The 19,844-nt window shown below is 38.2% G+C and overlaps 1 non-coding gene across 1 annotated transcript; it reads left to right on the top strand.

Annotated features, from left to right (window-relative positions):
• The first annotated feature begins 1,570 nt into the window (after positions 1 to 1,570).
• On the top strand, positions 1,571 to 1,674 carry LOC130455730 (U6 spliceosomal RNA). The gene has a single exon (XR_008913825.1). It is a non-coding gene; the product is annotated as a U6 spliceosomal RNA (small nuclear RNA).
• The last annotated feature ends 18,170 nt before the right edge of the window (positions 1,675 to 19,844 follow it).

Raw genomic sequence — 19,844 nt, 5'->3', positions numbered from 1 at the left:
AGAAAAAGCAGAATCTCTTGAAGGGGAATCCTTTTGGAGAAATCTCTTATGAGGATCGCTTGAAAAAGCTCTTGAGGAGATGCTTTTGGAGGCTTTTGGAAGCAGATTCTTTTGGAGATCACTTGAGAGAAGCTCTTGGAGGAATTCTCTAAGGAGGTCTCTCAAGGGAGGTTGACTCTGGCTGGAACTCCCTCTGGGGAGACTCTGTCCCTCTGAATCCCTTACTTGGACAGACCTTGTGGTGAGTGATAAAAGACTGACTGACTGATCTCTCTCTCTTAAGACTCAGGTCTAGGCCATGTTGGCTTAAAGCCCTTCATACTTATTCCTTTCTTACTCTTTCTCTCTTTCTTTAATTCCTCATTGTATTATTAATTAAATTCTCTATAAAACCCAGTTGACTTGGGTATATTCATAATTGAGAATATTTCCCTGGGGACCACCTTATATTTGATTTAAAACAAGACACTGTAGTGAAAACATATTTTCTGCGGTCACAATTTACTCACCCACTCTTATATCTAGCATAATTAGTATCTTCCACCATTTTAACTCACTACAGTTTATGTTCACAACTATTTTAAATGTTACACCACTCATTCTACAGTTAAGCCAAATTGACCCTTCAATTTATTTCTCATACTTATCTCCATGATATCTTTGCCAGGGAGGCTCCTCCTTTTTTTCCTTGTAGAATTGATGGTTTCCTTTGATGATCAATTCAAGCACTACCTTTTATATAAACTCTTATTCCTACCTTCATGTCCAAGATTACCTTGTATATATCTTATTTTTGTTGTTTTATATTTACCTAAATATGTATAAATTTTCTCCCTCATTAAATATAAGCTACTTTTTAAAAGACACTGGTGGACAGCCCAAGGATGGGTCAGATGTGATGGGGATAATTCTGAACTAGAATCAGATGTATGAATCCACAACTCAGGAAGGAATCCAGACTAATCCTGCATTCTAGCCAAAGGCAAGCTCAGGGATGTAACCAGAGGCAGGATCTACACTGAGTGACATAATAACTAACATTAATAGAGAACCTTAAAGTCAATGATGTACTTTACAGACCTAATCACACTGGATCATCAGAACAGCCTTGTGAGAGGTAGAGAGATTGGGCATTCCCATTTTATAGATGAGAAAACTAAAGCACAAACTGCTTAGTGACATCTTAGTGGTCCCCTAGTAAGTGGTGAAGCTGAGAGAAATCCAAGTTTAAATCCCAACATCCATTGCTGTCACTACCATCTCACAGATGCCTCTCACCACCAAGGGACCAGTTGTACTGGGAAGCAATCACAGTCATGGAGATCCAGAGACAGTTAGTACAGCTGAATTAAGATGAATGTTTAGGACAATGTATTGAGAAAAGGACGTTACTTTCTCTTGGAGACCTCCTACCTGTCTGAGCTAGAAAGGAAAAAAACTGAAGGCCAAGTATGACTATTGGAACCAGATCAGAAAGCCAGTGTGTCCAAGTCCAGGTCTAGGTTCCACATGGTTCGAGTCATATTGGCAAGTGACTCCAGCTGCCATATCCTTTTTAATTGGTGGCAGAGTGCTTGATTGAGCAACACATATACTCAAAATGGAAAAATACAAAGATTAGCATAGCTCCTGCCCAAAGATGACACCCAGATCTGTGAAATGTTCCACATTTTTTGTTCTCTGGATTTATTTTTGGCAATAAAAGCAGTCTGCTTGTCTCTGGCGTCCAGGGGCTAATTCTCCCTGATGTTTTTCATTTGGAAAATGAGGCTTTTTGCCTCACAAAGATTCACGGTATTTGGCTTATGCCCACATCCTAGGTGTTCATTAGGGAAGGAGGCTCAGTTGGAAATGCCCAGTTGGAAAACAACAATAATAATATCTAGCATTTATATAACACTTTAAGGTTTGCAAAGTACTTTATGTAAGTTAACTCCTTTGTTCTTCACATCAACTCTGGGAAGTAGGTGTTATAATTATCCTTACTTTACAGATTTAAAAAATTGAGGCATAGAGGTTAATGATTTGCACAGGATCATATAGCTAATGTCTCAGGCAGGATTTGAACTCAGATCTTCCTGATTCCAAGTACTAATCAGAAGAAAAAAACTGACCAGTTAGGATTGACTGGCTTTAGGATTACTTTCTACCTATTTAAGTCATGCTAAAACCCCAACTTCCCCAATGGAAGGACCAGGCAGTTTTGTTCATTTCAGACTGTCTTATGGATGATCCTTACACTGAAACATTACTCTTTCTTCTTTTAGAAAGAGTACATGATCTAGCAGCTGAGGACACTAGTCACTATAATAAGCATGTTGTTGATATCTGTCTAGGAATGTGGCTGGCATGACCAGGTGCCAGGGGTTAGGGTTAGCAGACCAAGAATGTGGTTCAGGGAATAGTAAATATTAAACCAAATGTATGGTAACATCATTCAGCATTAAAGAGAATTCTTTGTTAATCCAGCCCCAGGAAGTAAATGAAAGAAAGAATAAAATGGTGGTCCCTCTGTTGCCTATGTACAGTGGGGAAATAAGGGATCCTTTTACCAAAATCATTGAAATTATTAGTATTGTTTTAGCATATAGTGATTCCTTTTAAGACACAAAGTCTAGGCAGGACTGGCACCCTAGTTGACAGAGAATTTGTTTTCACACTGACATAACTTAAGGTACTTTCCTCTGGCTTCCCAATTCTTTCAACTTCTGCTTCTCAATTCTAATTTTCCCTAATCCATCTGTCCTGTGCAGTTGGGTACAATCTTTTCAAGATCCCACTGTGGTCAGCTGGGTCTATGCCTAGATGGATGGACTTGGGTCTGGCAACTAGTAGATATGTAAGGTAAGGAATTCCTAGGGTTGGAGTTTCCTTCACTAAAGCAGACCGTAGATAAAGGTTATGTGACTTGCCTCTTGTCTCACTATTAGAATCAGAGGCAGGAGCAGAATATAGATCTGCCTGACTTCAAGCTCAGAGTCACGAGGTCACACTGCCTCTGAAAGTAGTTTTCTGGATAGAATATAAAAAGAAGGATCTGCAAAGGAGAAGAGATCAGGGAGGGAGAACACTTGTGGATTTAGTATTCCAAAATTTCCCAAAACCCAACCTGAAAAGGCATCCTTATTAATGGAATGATGTAGTGGAAAGAGAACTGAATTGAAGGTCTAAGAACCTGAAATCTATTCCCAGCAGCAGCAATTTCTAAATGTAAGACCATGGGCAAGTCACTTTACTTATTTGACCCTCTTTCCTCTTTTGTAAAACAGGAATAATGGAATAATGATACTTCATTTAGCCATCTAATGGGGACACTATAGGGGTCAAGTATTATAATGTGTATAAAATGCTTCATAAACCTTAAATCATTATATAAATTCCAGTAATTATTATCCATTTTAAGTTATTAATAAGAAAGACATATTAGGAACACTTCTCCTTAACCCTATCCCATCATTTTGAATTGATTTTGTATATGTTCTCGGAGCACCCAGGAAACTCTCTAATATTATAAATTGTAGATAAGGTGCTAACCCTGCATGTGTAGAGGGAGTTTCCTCACATGGGAGTGCATACTAATGAAATTATAGGTCCAGCTGCCATCTTTATTCCTATATCCCACATTTACATATCTGTAAATACATTGTGTCCCCCTGGAAGAAAGCAAATTCCAAGTGGATAGGGATTCTCTCACTCTGATCTTTGTAATCCCTTCACTAGCCCAATGCCTATCATATAACCGAGGAGGCGGGACCTATAATTTCATGGCCAAAGGAAACTCCATCGACACAGGAAGGTCAGCACACTCTTTACACCCTGTGGTTGTGGAAAGTTATCTAGAATACGGAGCATTTTAGCAGATTGCTCCGACATCAGGTATCAGGGCATGACATGAGTACCAGCCTAAAGTTAGCTCTCTCTTCTTTATAACATAGCTGTCTCACCTGGCACATTTTTGTTGTTCAGTTCTTTTTCAGTTGTCTGGCTCTTTGTGACTTCATTGGGAGTTTTCTTCACAAAGATAATGGAGTGGTTTACCATTACCTTCTGCAACTCATTTTATGGATGAGGAAACTGAAGCCAACAGGGTTAAGGACTTGCTCACGGTCACTCATCTAGTAAGTGTCTGAAGCCAGATTTGAACTCACAAAGATGAGTCTTCCCAACTCTAGGCTCAGCGCTCTCTCTACTGTGCCTCTTAGCTGCCCTATATATCTGGCACATAGGAGGTATTTAATAAACATTATTATTTGATTAGATAGCAAATCATCTCAGAAAACAATGGCTCCTTCTTCTTGGGCTTTCTGGAAAAGTGCGTAGATAAATGGAGAATGGCCAGGGAGTCAGAGGAGCCCAAATTTAGGGTCAGAAGAGACCTCAGAGGTCACTGAATCTAACTTTTTGCCAATAATGAAACAGAGCCCCGGAGAGATTAGGTGACTTGCTGAGCTAGTAAGTGGATGAGTTGGGAGGTGAACCCAGGTTTCCCTGACTCCAAGTCCAGTCTCCATTGTATCAAACTGACTCTCAGGCATTATAGATTGCTCTGAGAGTCTGGGTCTTGCATCACAGTCTGTGATGGGGCATTTTTAGTGACTCTTGGAAAAGCAGGAATTCAGCTAGTTGCTCTATCCCAATACCCTTGGGCTGAAGGCAGTACCATTACTGGACCAAGCCAGGAGGCTCTTCAGATGAGCACTGCTTTCAGCTGCTACTTGACAGCAAGAGCTGCATAATGAAGAGTACTTCGTTCCACACTCCTGAGATGGGAGTCAGCGTACCTCTGGGCCCTTGTGCATTGATCAGCAGAGCTGACTCTTCTCCTGAAGGTACCTCTGTGCCTAGATGCAAACCCTCTATGGGTCAGTACATACAGGGAAGGGTATCATTAAGGAGTGTTGCGATCTGTTACACTGTTGACTCAGTGGCAATGATGACCCAAATTGGCAATGATCCAAATGAGATTTAATGACGGCAAAGAAGTTGATTTTGAAATCAGAAGATCTAAGTATGCACCTCTCTAAGACTCAGTTTCCCCACTTGCAAAAGTTCTTCTGCAATGATACTTGTATGACATTGAGAAAATGACTTTATAAACTTTAAAATAGTATCATGATGTGAATTATTATTTTTATCAGACTATAATGTCCATAAGGGTAGGAGGCATGTGTTATCTAAACTTTCTATGTTCCCTGGCACCTAGAAGTAAGTCTTATGTATAGGAAGAATTTAATAAATGTCTGTTGAATGGGATAGAATAGAAAAGAATGTTTGAATAGGATAGAACTTCAATTTTGGAAATGGGATATGAGGATTTCCCAACTTTCTAATATCCTGATAGTAGAAAGGAAAGCAAAAGCATTTATCAAGCACTCTTTTGGGTCAGACAGTATTCTAAGTGCTTTACAAATATCTCATTTGACTCTCAGAATAACTGGGAAACATTTGCTATTTATGAATCCCATTTTATAGCTGAGGAAACTGAGCCACATATAGGTAAAGTGATCTGTCCAATATTTGTCCTCCACAATGCTTTTCCCCACCCAATTCCTCCTAAGAGTCATTGCAAAGGAGAAAAAAATGCACCCTCCACCTTCATGATGGGGAAATTAAGAAGATGAGAATGAATTAAGGCTGATTCTGGTTCCAACCTTCACTCTTTACTCAAGGGTGAGATCAAGACTGGGGCCACACAAGATCGTGCAGAATAAATCCATCTGATTTACTTTATGCTACAGTCAAAGGTTGATTCTCCTTCGTGGCATAATAGATAGATAGTTGGTTGGTCTTGGAGTCAAGAAGACCTGAATTTGAAGTTTGCTTCAAACAATTAATCATGGAGTCTGACCTCAGACTCCATGTCTTCATCTCCAAAATGAAGCTAATATAAGATAGCATTAATAATAGCATCTACCTCACAGAGTTGTTGTGAGGAACAAATGAGATAATATACTTAAAAGTGCTTTGTGAACTTTAAAACCTATTTAAGTGTTAGCTATTAATATTGTTATTATTATTAGCCCTAAATGACAGACATTCTATGGGCTCTAGGAACCCTGGGAACTTGGCTGGCTCCTTATTCTTCCCCCTGCCACATTTAGAAGCACTTACTCAACCATCTTTCCCCTGGAGCCTGGAGAAGCTTCAGTGCCTAAGAATAGACTATATGACATTGAATTAAGATACTGGCCAAACCTCAATATTAGGTAAATTGGGCATCGGATAAAATGAGGCAGCAGGACTAGAGCAGACGTTCTTAACCTGTGTATGTGTCATGGACATCTTTAACAGTCTGGTGAAGCTTATGAAAACTTTCTCAGAATAATGCTTTTAAATGCATAAAATAAAATACATAGAATTACAAAGAAAACCAATTTCATAGAAATACAGTTATTAACATATACAACATGTTCATGAAGCCCAACTTAAAAATCCTCAGACTACATGACATCTAGGGTCACTTACAATCTGGTCATTTTGTGATACTATGGGTCCATGGTGAAGCCAAAGTTGACAACTCTTGGGACCAAATAATAAAGAATATTAAGAATAATAAGAGCTAATATTTAGAATAATGTAAGAATAATAAAAGCTAATATTTATAATGCTTTAAGGATCAAGGATTTCAGGTTCAAAGGAAACTTAGAAGCCATTAAGTGTAGCACCTTCATTTTTGAGATGAGGAAACTGAGTCACAGAGAAGTTAAAGGACTAACTTGTTCAGGATCCCACATCCAGTGACCCTAATTTGGAATTTGAATATAGGTCTTCTAATTCCCAGCCCAATGCCCTATCCACTACTCTCTTACACTTATTATCTCATTTGATCCTTATAAAAAACCTGTAAGGTAGGCGCTGTTGTTATTCCTTATTTTCCTGCTGAGAAAATGGGTTGGAAGAGGTTAGGTGACTGAGTATCTGAGGCGTTTCTGAATCCAAGCTCAGCATTCTATCTATGATGGCTCCACAGATGGTTTACATAGTCTCATGATTTGACTGAGGGCTCTGGCAGAACTGGCGTCATCCTAGATGCAAATAGCACAAAAATATCAATTTTAAGTGACATGAAAACTCTTCTTGCAGTGCCCAGGATGAGAATAAACAAAAAGATCGCTATATAGATGAATGAAGTTTATTTTTGTTGGTATAGCCTCCCTCCATGAAGAAAAGACTTGTTTTCTCTAGCATTTTTCTGGATCTTTAGATGCCAAAGAGAGATGGGAGAGAGGAGCATAATGGTGTCTAGGGGGATTACAGGGAAGCTCATTGCCAGGGGACACGTCCCCCAGCAGGAATTTTAGAAGAGATGACTCAATGTTTTGTGGCATCCACTTTTTTCCTGGCCAACTCAGACTCTGAGGAGCCTTTGTGAAGAAAAGATAAGGAAAAGGAATATGACTGCCAGGGCAGCCTGGAGGTTCTTTACCAGGTCAGCCTCTGAAGAAACTGGTCCTTTGCCTGATGGTTGGTTAAGTGTTGAGTGGAGCCTCTCCTGAAGTCCATACCCACCAAGTGAAGGAATGGGGATGTGCTGAGAAGAGAAGTGAGATTGGGAACCAAGTGGGGGTGGAGGTGGGAGGCACACAAGACTAGAGCTATTTATAGACTTTATCCATGCCTAGAGACTTTAAACATGGAGCCTGGAAAGCATTAGGACTATATAAAGAATGGGAGATACTGAGAAGTTCTCTGCACATGTGCAATTTGAGCAAGTAGGAGCAGCTCAGGCTTGGAGTACCACCTGGTGGCTTACACGGATATAGCAAGTACCAAGTTGGTACTCCAAGCCACACCCATTAGTGCTAGCAACACTCTCTCCATGACATCCTCAAAGTCCTGGCACACATGTCATAAATGGGAGGTCATTCTTCAAGGGGTTTATTTTGAAGTTTTATGAACTTTTGACCATGATGGATATTTCCAGTCCAATGATTCTTTTCAAGCATTTCACTGAAAAATCTCTTTCCTTTTCTATTTTTGATTAAAAAAAAATTGCTTCAATGGAACAATTTTCTTTCCAGTTTAGGATCTGTTTTCCTACCATGCTTGCTGGATAGAGCACTAGATTTTTTGAGTCAGGAAGACTAAAGTTTGAATCTTCCCTCAAAAACTTACTATGGATAAATCACTTGACTTCTGGAAGTTTCATCTGTAAAATGGGGACAATAACAGGACCTACTTCATAGGACTATTGAGAAGATCAAGGGAGATAATATGTATAAAGTACTTTGTGAACCTTAAAGCAACATATAGATATTATTATTGCCATTTCCTTTTTTCTGGACTCACTGTATCACATAATATTTCAAGGAAGTCCTACGCGTCTCTGTCAGCTATATCAGATTCATGTTAATAACTACTGTTCAAAGAAACTTATAATAATGCTGTAAAATTAATTAGTCATTCTATTGATTAATTACATGTATGGTGCCTTTTGCCTTGACCCCCATTGTTACTGCATGTCTTCTTATATGTTGATTTTTACATATATGACATACAAATTTGCTATGCCTCACTGCTTATCATAATTAAGTGACAAGGCATGTTTGTATGCTGGCAGTAGCATTATTGCTTTGCTGAGTATAATCCTAACTAGAATTTTAATAAAATGAAGGCCAAAACTTTAGAAATATGGTATGCAGTAATAAGTACAGAAATACACAGAGGACATATCATTTTAACAATAGAACCTGAACATAAAAGTAAAGACACTTAGGGCACTGAAGGATATTATAAAGGATATGGAGAGAAGAGAAATAATCACTAATGAATATATGGGATCACACATAGCCCACGTCTGTTTCTGAATGTTGCTTTAAAAAATCCCACTGATTGTTAACCAACTCTTGATGAGATAAGAGATTGGGATAATCTGTAGAAACTAATCACTAAACCTCCTCTGGAGGTGAAGACTTACTTAGGCATTTTGAAACCACAAGTGGCAGAGAAGGTTGCCTGCAAATAGCTGATAGTCTCTAACTGGTTAAAGATTGCTGTTTAGAAAAGGACAGCACTCATAGGTGGGAACAGGCATAGAGTTCTTGACACATGGGCTACTCTAAAGTAAGAAGTATCTCAGGTGTGGTCTCATGTCTTCCTGAGGAAGCTCTGTTGAGTTCTTAGGTTATTCATCCAAGGAAAAAATGCAACATTTGTAAAGTGCAGAAAAAATGTTAAGCTGGAAACATTTAAGTTTTCTGATTGGCCAGCGTATGAAGGCTGCAAACCCATAAGGTATAGGAAAGGACTTTGACCTGTATATATTTCATTCATGCATGGTTATTTGGATGTCATTTATCTCCCCATCAAAGTAGGAGCTTCTTGAGATCAGGGATTGTCTTTTGCCTTTCTTTAAAGCTTCGGCTCTTCGCACTGTGCCTAGAATACTGGCTCCTAATAAATACTGACCTGACTGACCAGAAACTAGAAGATCAAGCTGACAGCCCAGCAAACATGTTTTGTTTCTCATTGCTACCTTTCAATGAAAAGGGAAGAAGCCCTCTGATTTTGTGGTTCATGTAGACAGATTACTACAAAGGCTGGTAGTGAAAGAAGCAGTAAAACCCAAAGAAACAGATGAAGTCACACTGGTAAAAGTGAGCAAGGGTCTGCTGTACCACAGAGAACTGAGATAGTAAGTGAGACAAGAAATTGGTAGATTATGAGCTGTTGATACAAAAAGCAAGACTTACTGAGGATGGCACTGGGGCTGCCAAGAGTGATCTAATAAAGGAAAAGCCAACTTCAAATGGACCTAAAATATCTCTTCACATATGGGTAACAGAAGCAAGGCAAGAGACTGCCACTGGTTACCAGAGTCAAACTCAAGATCTTATGGAAAATCTGCTGAGAAATAGAATGGTGGAATGCCATTCCACTGGGAGAAGCAAAGGATCAGGGGACCAGAGTCACAACACTATGATATAGGAATGCTACTAGCTGAGTGTAGCTAAAAAGAAGACCTACCTACAGCTACAGCTGTGGCTTCAATGGATGGATGCAGAAGTACTAGATGCATTCAGGAGAGGAATATATGGCATCAGTGAATGATAAGCTAAATTTAAGAGAATCAGCTTTGGAAAATAAAGATATAACCAGGGGCAGGAGTCATCGCAGACACTCAGAATGCCAAGCGTGACCTCATCTGTTGTTTATTTGACTCATTCCTCCTGGACTCATAGAACCTCATGCAAAGATGAATGTAAAATCAAATGTAAAGGATTTTACTATTATTTTTGTCACTTGGAAACATTTGATAAAATGCCACAGAATGATCAGGACTCTCCAGACCCTAAAATATTTTAGACTTCATAGGGGTTGGGTTTTTTTTTTTAATCTTCCCTCCTGTCATAGTATTAATTCAAAGAAGAATAGCAAGGGCTAGGAAATTGGGGTTAAATGATTGACCCGGATTGGACAGCATTTGAGGCCAGATTTGAACCAAGGTCCTCTTGGCTTCAGTCTTGGATCTCTATCCACTGTGCTACCTAGCTACCCCAATCTCTCATGTAGTTTTATAAGGACTGTAAAACTTTACACTGAATGGGGAAGAAATGTAACCTTTTCTGCCACATTCTTCTAGTGTACAGCAGCCACTTGTTTTTTCTTTGCATATTTTTGGATTCTTGGGCACCAAAGAAAAACACCACTCTGCAGCAATTGTCAAGCAAGTGCCAGGAGTTGAATTGATATCATACATTCAAAAGGCCTAACATTTTGCCTTATAGCCTGGCACATAGTAGGCACTTAATAAATGTTTATTGATTGATTTCTAGTACCACTCTCTCTGGGTGATTCAGACTCATGCACCATCCTAAAGAGACCCAGAAATTTCTCCAGGGTCAGTTTATAGAAGTATCAAGCAACATCTTCAATTGATAACAGGCTAGGAATTGAGTGCAACCTCTTCTGAGGTTGGAGTTGATGATTGCCACAAGACAGAGAAAAAGATAGGACAGACCAATCATGGTAAAGTTTCCCCCATATCTCCCCCCATGGTTCCCCCATATCTCACTCTTTTGACTAATAAATCATCCTTTGGTTGTGTGTTCCCCTCCAGAGTACAAAGCGGTAGGTCACAAGAGATAGAGTAGGGGAATTGGAATTCAGACTTGTGTTCAGCTCTTTCAGAGTTAGGAAAGCCAAATTTTATTTTAATTTGTTTCTACTTTTGTGTTCAATGTAGTCAATAAAGTCCATTTATATGCTGATCATATGCTGAAAAGAGAAGTGAACAACAAAGCAGTGGGAAGACCAGAGCTATGATATGCATGGAGTGACAGCAAGAAGAAAAGATCAGGGCTATGACCTAGCCAAAATCCCTGGCACCGTTAGGAAATGTAGATTTATCCAAGCTTCAGAGTTGCTCACAAATTCAACCATGATGATCTACTAGAAGACTGCAGCAGAAAGACATTTCAGAACTATTTCATTGCTTAAATCTATTTTGCCTTTGCTTAAGGTCAATAATAATAATAATAATAATAATAATAATAATAGCATTTATATATTGCCTATTCTCTGTGCAAAGCACTTTATAAATCTCAGTTGATTCTCACAACTCTAAAAGATGTTCTCTCCATTTTATTATTATTTCCATTTTGCAGTTGAGGAAACTGAGGCAGAAAGCAATTAAGTGATTTGTCCAAGGCTACCTAGCTAGGAAGTATCTAACTTGAGTCTTCCTGCCTCCAAGCTCAGAGCTCTATTCACCATGCCACCTAGGTATCTGGGTTAAACAACTGAGCTATATAATTTCTAAAACCCCTGAGATCGATTAATGCCTGTTACATGGCTGTGGGTAGCCAAATCTGGTAGTAGTGGAGGGTACAAGCACATCATAGAATTTAAGCATATTACAATATAGACTCCCTTTCTGTAGAGTCTATGTCCAAAACAGACGAATAGTTGTTTGTGGGACAGATTGCATTATGACTTGCTCCTTTGACTACGACTATAAAATTTGGCATGCCCAGAGAGGAGAGAGACGCTTTCCTTAGTAAAAACTGGGGTTCGCCCTGTTCTGACTGGATGAATCCACACTGATAATAACTCTTTTTAACTATCAGGATGATCAGTTGTCACTCAGAGGCAGAATTAAGGGACAGCAGCCATCGTGTTAGATTTGTAAACTCTTTGAGGACAGAAGCTGGCTTCTTGTATCCCCGGTGCTTAGCACAGTGCCTGGCACATAGTAGGTGCTTAATAAATGTTTATTGATTGATTGGTTGTTTGATCCATCATTCCTCTGGGTTCCAAGGAAAGGTGACCATTTCCTTGTACATTTCTTTTGTGTATAACCATCTGGGCATATGGTGCTGCCAGAGTCTGGTTCTTATTGTTAATAGAATCAGGTTAGTGGCTAGCATTGCCTCCTGGTGGTTAAATATAAACATACATTTCAATGGGAAGAGATATAATTTTAGAATGGTGACCTATATTTTAAAATGGCCTATTTTCAGACCAATATGCTATATAAGGCAGTGCTGAGGGTCAACCAGCTCTGATGACTATGGGGCTGTCCAGGAGAAGAGCTGCTGTAGTCTGACTGAAGCAGAGTGAGTGAGAGCCTCATTTAAGTGCTGCTTAGCAACATGGACTTAGGGGAAATGTTGTGAAGATGAGCTTCATCACTGATTGCCTGAGCTAGGTATTCTTTTAGAATATAATATGTTGATTAACTTAGCTGGCCTCACAAGAAGATGGCTTTTATTTTGGGATTCTCTAGGGAATTATCCCCTCCCAGGGCATGATAGAAGAGTTCTATCCTGAGGAAAAGACACAAGCCCTGGCCCAAGGACCCAACATTCCTGGGAATCAGGACAGAATATGAAGTAGTGAAAAGAAAGAACCCCGTAACTATTAAGTAAATGACTTGTCCAGGGTCACAGCTAGTCTAAGGCAAGATTCAAACTTGGGTCTTCCTGACTTTCCAAGTTCAGCATTCTATCCACTACTCTACCTAAAGGAAGAATGAGAGAGAATGAGTGTGAGAAAAGTTTAAAGTTGATATTAGTGAAAAAAATCCTAATGGCAAGAACTATCTAAAATGTGCTGTCTCAGAAGGTAGTCATTTTCTCTGACTAGTGGCCTTCAAGACTGAATGATCACATGTCAAGTATGTTGTAATGAGTGTTATTGTTCAGGCATGGGTTGGACAAAATGACCCTTGAGGTCCCTTTTAACTCTGAGATTCTTTGTCTGTATAGATAGAAAAGATGTAAAAATAAGTCTCACAAAAAAAGCAAAGAAGAATGAATGAATGATTAAATGAATTAATAAAAAAGTAAAAATCATTTATTAATTAAATGAATTTATTTAATTTTAATTAATTTGATTTAATTAAAAATAAGAAAGAGAAAGGGCTAAGCAAAATTAGAGGAAGGAAAAGTCATTTTTAGGGGCAGATAAGGGAGAGAGTGCCAAGCCTTGATTCAGGAGGATCTGAGTTTGAATTTGACCTCAGACAGCTACTATGTGACAGTGGGCAAGGTACCCTATTTGCCTCAATTTCCTCATCTGCAAAATGAGATGGGAAAGAAAATGGCAAACTACATTAGTATCTTTGTCAAGAAAACCTCAAATGAGGTCACAAAGAGTCAACATAACTGAAACAACTGAACAATGAAGTCATTATCATCTAGGGTGCTTGGGGGTGGGGGTGGTATGTTCAGGGAAGACTTCATAGAGGGGTGGCCTCTTTGCTGATTCTTAAAGGAAGAAAAGTCTTTCAACAGATGTGGATGAGGAGAAAATGGATTCCATGCATAACTATGAAAGAGGGAAAGATGATTTAGGAAAACATCTAGCACCTTAGTTTGATTGGAACACGGGGTGCACAAAAGAGTGTATTCACTTGTGACGTGAGGCCAAGAAGGAAGGTTAGAGCCAGATTATTGAAGGCCCTGAATGAATCATAAAGAATTTTATAGTTTATACTGAGAAGTATAATGGATCAGTGGACAGAGACTCACCACTGACACATACCGAGTCTGCATGAACTCTAGAAAACTTGGAAAACTTATATACCTTTTGGGGAACTGAGGGACAGGGAAATATGATTGATTGACATTACCATGGCTATAAGGAAAGGGGAAGCCTGAGACAGGCTTATCAGGGAGACACTGATGCTTTACAATGGATATGAAAGGGAAAGATCCAGCCAAAGGATGGGCTACCCGGGAAAGGACTTTGATAAAATGGGAGAAACTACCCAGACAAAAGGGTACTTAATATTTGATTAAGTCTGCTCTGCTCCACCTAACTGAGACCACCAAGTACTTTAAGGTCTATTGTTAGTCTGAAACCCAGGAGTCTGAGACTTCCCTCTAGAGGAAACCCTCATGTGACAATGTCAAACTCCAGATCTGGAGTCTCCAGATCTCAAGTTGCTACAAAGTTGGGGTTCCTAAATTCCAAGTTGGCAACTCCTTCGTAATCTTTGGCACTTGGCTTCCTTCTAGACTCAGTTAAAATCTCACCCTCTAACAAGAGACCTTTCCCATTTTCCATTCTTCCCTAAATTTTGCATGTATGAATTTACTTGCATGTTGTTTCTCCCATTAAAATATGAATTCCTTGAAGGCAGGAATGGTTTTTGCCATTTTTGTAACTCAGAGCTTAACACAATGCCTGGTGCATAATAAATGCTTAATAAATGTTTTTGGGCTATTTCATAAGTTCAAGAGAGTGAGTACCAAATATCTTACTTGATTAGCCCACTGGCAGTCTATTTTAAGACTCAAACTCTGACAGTCACACCAAGAGACATTTCCTAGGAAAGTTGGCAACTCTCCATAATGTAACTACTTATTCAACATTCATTTATCAAATATCTATTAAGCATCTATAATGTATAAGTCCTTATGCCAACAATTGGGGATAAAAAGATGAAATGAAACAGGTCCTGCCCTCAGGGAGATATACCTAATGATCTGATCTCCCTCTCTCCAAGCACTCCCACAATCAGTCCTCCATGTCATAAATGCCCACTTCATTCTTATCTCGTTATCTATCCATCCTACCTCTTCCCTAGAGCCTTCCCCATTCTTCCCAGTAAAAAGTGACCACTCCCCGCTCAAATTTTCTTAGAGTTCTTTGGATCTTTCATCTCATATTATACTTATTTGTATATGCCAGTTTGTTCAGTCATTTCAATCATGTCTACCTCTTCATGACCCCATTTGGGATTTTCTTGGCAAAGATACTAAAGTGGTTTGCCATTCCCTTCTCCAGCTTATTTTACAGATGAAGAGCTGAGGCAAACAGGGTTAAGTGACTTGCCCAAGGTCAAAAAGCTAATAAGTGTCTGAAGTTAGATTTGAACTTAGGAAGTTGAGTCTTTCTGACTCTAGGAGGTTAATTGATCTACCACCACCTAGCTAACCAAATGTCATTTCCCCCTATTTTACTGTAAGCACTTTAGGAATTATTTTTTTTTTAAATCTTAGTATTCCTAAGGCTAGGAAAATGGTATTGATCATAGAAAATATGTGATAAATGTTCATAAAATTGAATTGAGTCAATAAGTTATTAAGTACCTACTATGTCAGAGCACAGTGCTAGGCATTGGTGGTAATTAAAGTTTAGATAAAGAAGAGTTCTTGCCTTTAAAGAGATTACAGTCTAAAAAGTGAATTGAATTGAATTCCTGCATAGGATAGATACAAAGAATTACTGCAAAAAGAATCAGTCTGAAGAGATAAAGGAAGGCTCCATATGGGGTAGTTATATTAGCCCTAAGCCGAAGAATTTCAAGAATGAGGTAGAGGGAAAGTTAAGATCTACAAAGCTTTACAAAGTTATTTTATTTGATAAGAATTCATATTTACCTAGATCCTTATATTTAATTAAGATCTTTCCTTACAACAAATCAGTGAGGTAGAAATGGTATAGGAGTTGGCAACTTTTTTCAGTAAAGGGCTAAATAATAAATATTTAAGGCTTTGTGGGCTAAGAAGTAAAATCAAGGATATTATATAAGTACTTCTGTAATGAGAGAGAATGAATTTCCTCAAATTTTCTCCATTGATAAAATTCAAAATATAATGTAAATAGCTGAGTACAATTTTTTTGTAATATAGGTCTATTAATGAGGATGGAATTCTTTTTGGAAAAATGACATTTTACTTAATTGGGATTCAAAGTTAGTGTTCCTTGACATCAAAATAGATTGCAAGTGTTCCTCTGTTAATGCTGAGCTGTAATGTGATTTTAGGTACTGCATCTTCGGAAATTTCTTTTCATATAAATGTTGTTCAGTCATTTTGATCCTATCTGACTCATGATGCCCCCATTTGGGATTTTCTTGGCAAAGATATTGAAGTCGTTTGCCAATTTCTTTTACAGCTTCTTTTACAGATGAGGAAACCAAGGCAAATAAGATTAAGAAACTTGCCCATGGTCATACAATCAGTGTCTGAGATGGAATTTGAACTCAGGTCTTCCTGACTCCAGAGGAGTCCCCTAGCAGCAAAGCTAGTTACTGCCAAATTCTGATAACAGTCCATGAACATGTGATCATAATTGAGCATATTTATCACTTAAAAGGCATTTATGGAATTCTATTAGATTTCTCTTTCAATATTTGTTTGTATTAAAAATGATATTACATAAAAAATTAGTCATTTCCCATAGAAGATTAGGTAAAAGTTCCTTAATTGTACAGTTAAATGAATTTTGAAGTATGTATATTTCTTTTGCATTTGGATCAAATTCTGAAAACCACTGCTGGGACTGTAGTTTGAGCTCAGAAAATATATCTGTCGCAAATTTGTGTGGGAATGTTGTATTAACTTTAGACAGCATGGGGAGTGTAAAAGCAGCTTGATATTATTTGTTATTCAAACAATGCTAGTTGTCATCAAATTTGCTTTATCACAGCATAAGTTTTGCATAAAAGTGCTGTTTTGCTCTCTAATTTTAGGTTGAATTCATTAAGAATCATTGTCAAGTCTGCAGCAAAAGCTAATTTTCAGACATTTAATGTTTAATAATAGTGGTTAAAGGTGATTCCTCTCATTCAGAAAAATTTCTATCTTGAGCCTTAAGCTCAAAAAATTATAATAACCCCCCTTCTTTTCTTGTTTTGATGAGTATGTACTGGCAAAAAAAAAATATATATATATATATATATAAAATGTCATGGTATAGCAATACTTGTGGCATTTGAATCACTGTCAAACAGCAGTGAGAAGCAATGAGAGAGCTACATATGGTCTCTGTCTCAACTATTCCAACTGCCATTGTAGTGTGAAAGCAGCCATAGACAAAATGTAAATGAATGAGGGTGACTTTGTTCCAATAAAACTTTATTTATGGACACTAAAATTTGAATTTCATGTAATTTCCCCATGCCATGAAATATTATTTTTCTTCTTATTTTTTCAATCTTTTAAAAATGTAAAAACCATTTTTTGTTTTGGATGGTATTTGTCCTGCAGGCTGTAGTTTGCTGACTCCTGATATGGTGAATAGAGAACTGGACTTGGATGAGCTGTGTAACCCTGGGAAAATCAGTTAACCCTTCTTGGCCTCAGTTTCCTCTTTTGAAAAATGGGGATAATAATAATAATATGTACCTCACAGGGTTGTTGTGAGGATCAAATGATCAAGTGTTTTTCAGACTTGAAAAATATATTTTTTTTTACTTTGCAAATCTTAAAACTCTATATAAATGTTAGCAGTTCTGCCCAATATATCTATAGATACAAACAGAAATACAGACAGAAAACCAGACAGAGAAATACATACATACATACAAACAAGGATGGATAGGTAGATAGACAAATAGATGGATGTATAAATGAACAGATAGACAGGCAGACAGATAATGGTGTTAGATTTAAAATGGTTGAAGGCCTTAAACTGTAACAGTTAAAAGAGTGATGTTGTAAACTGTAGTGAGTTGAAATGGTGGAAGATATAAATTGGGATAGATATAAGAAAGGGTGAGTAAATTTGACCGCAGAAAATATGTTTCACTACAGTGTCTTGGTTTTTAAATCAAATATAAGGTGGTCACCAGGGAAATATTCCCAATTATTCAAGTACCCAAGTCAACTGGGTTTTATAGAGATTTTAATTAATACAAATGTGGAATTAAAGAAAAGAGAGAAAGAGAGAAAAAGGAAATAAGTATGAAGGGCCTTAAGCCAACATGGCCTAGAACTGAGTCTTAAGAGAGAGAGATCAGTCAGTTAGTCTTTTAACACTCACCACAAGGTCTGTCTAAGCAAGGATTCTAGTGACACCAGGCCAGCTCCATCTCAGCTGACTTCACCAGAGAGAGTTCCAGCCAGAGTCCTCCTTAAAGAGCCTTCCAGCCAGAGACTGTTCCAAAGGGCCTCTCTCCAGAGCCTCCAGAGGGACAGAGTTCCCTCAGAGGAGCTCCAGCGAGACCTCCTTAGAGATTGTCCTCCAAGAGCTTCCCTTCTCCAGAGCCTCTCTCAAGAGATTCTTCCCAAGCGATCCTCATCAGAGATCCTCCAAAAGGATTTTTCTCTCAAGAGATTCTGCTTTTTCTTATATAGGGGTTTTTCTCCTATGTCACCTCCCCTAAGTCCTTACATCTACCAATCACTATAGACGTTTTCCAAAGGACAGCCCATCTGAATTCCTGCTAAGTCAACTAATCTCCTCAGTAAGTCTGAACCAGAAAAAATGCTGCTGTGTCAACTAATATCCTCAGTAGTCTGAACCAGTGAAAACACAGCTGAGTCAACTAATTTCATTAAGAGAAAACTTGCCCAACCCTTTTAGGTACCTAGCATCTCATTGTATCAATTCTAAAAAACAGGCATGGCTCAAAGAACTCCTTGCCTTATTATAAGCATGGGTCCAAGTACTTTCATTGTTTAGCAAGGAGTTTTCTCCCCTAAAGCAGTCTTAAGTATGGGTGGAGTAAAGGTTCTCCCATTTCTGATCCTGGCGAGTTCTCACATCAAAATGGGGAATGTTTCCCATTAGGGAATTTGTTCCAATGGAGGATTCCTCAATGTGGAAATTTTTAACATTCACAAGTCTGAGAAATTTCAAGATTTACAATCCCCCCTGATGATCATTGGGAGACTAGTCTCCCCATTGATCATTTAACATAATCAATTTGTAATCCTAAATGCACTTCTAACTATAGATATACACGATATTCAAATTTCTAAGAGGAATTAGAATAGTGAGGGAAGAAATAGAAAAGAAAAGAAAGCAAAACCAATGTTTTGCTAGGTGCATTGACAGAAAGCCAAATTAGGGGCGGTCCCTTTTGGCATAAAAGTATACATACAAATAAATGTTCAATCAACCATACCCAAAGTTCAATTTTGTGCAACTTGTGGTCTGGAGGCTTCTTCATGATGGCTTCTCCAACAGTTCAGTTCTGGATTCAGAGAGGTAGCATCTTCTTTACCTAAAATTCTTCTCAAAAGGAATTTAAACTTTGCAATTTAAATAATGATATTTTTTACATTCCCCCATTGGGGTTTTTTAAATATGCTTTTGGAATTTTTTTTAACAATCTCTGGTTATTTTTGCATGCCCCTACCATGAGGTAAGGCCCATTCTAGTAGCTGAAGTGAAATACATTTTATAACCCCCAACCTTCCCACATTTCTAAATATGTGAATGAAAGTTGGGCAGTTAATCTCAGGGCATTTGTACCCTTAAAAAGCCTCCAAAAAAGGAGCACCCCTTTATTTATACTCTTCAGCTCACTATTTTACTTGCACCAGAATGATATATCGATTTCTTGGTTATGTTCTTAACCCAAAATGAGTTTTACTTTGTTTAAAAAAATATGTTTATTACCAAGGTTGAAAGATTGCTACATTTGTAAAAACTTGTGACAAATA

The sequence above is a fragment of the Monodelphis domestica genome, chromosome 7, assembly GCF_027887165.1.
Source record: "Monodelphis domestica isolate mMonDom1 chromosome 7, mMonDom1.pri, whole genome shotgun sequence".
NCBI classification, from domain to species: Eukaryota; Metazoa; Chordata; class Mammalia; order Didelphimorphia; family Didelphidae; genus Monodelphis; species Monodelphis domestica.
Note: the sequence above shows the minus strand (reverse complement) of the source record. Positions and strands in the feature narration are given on the sequence as shown.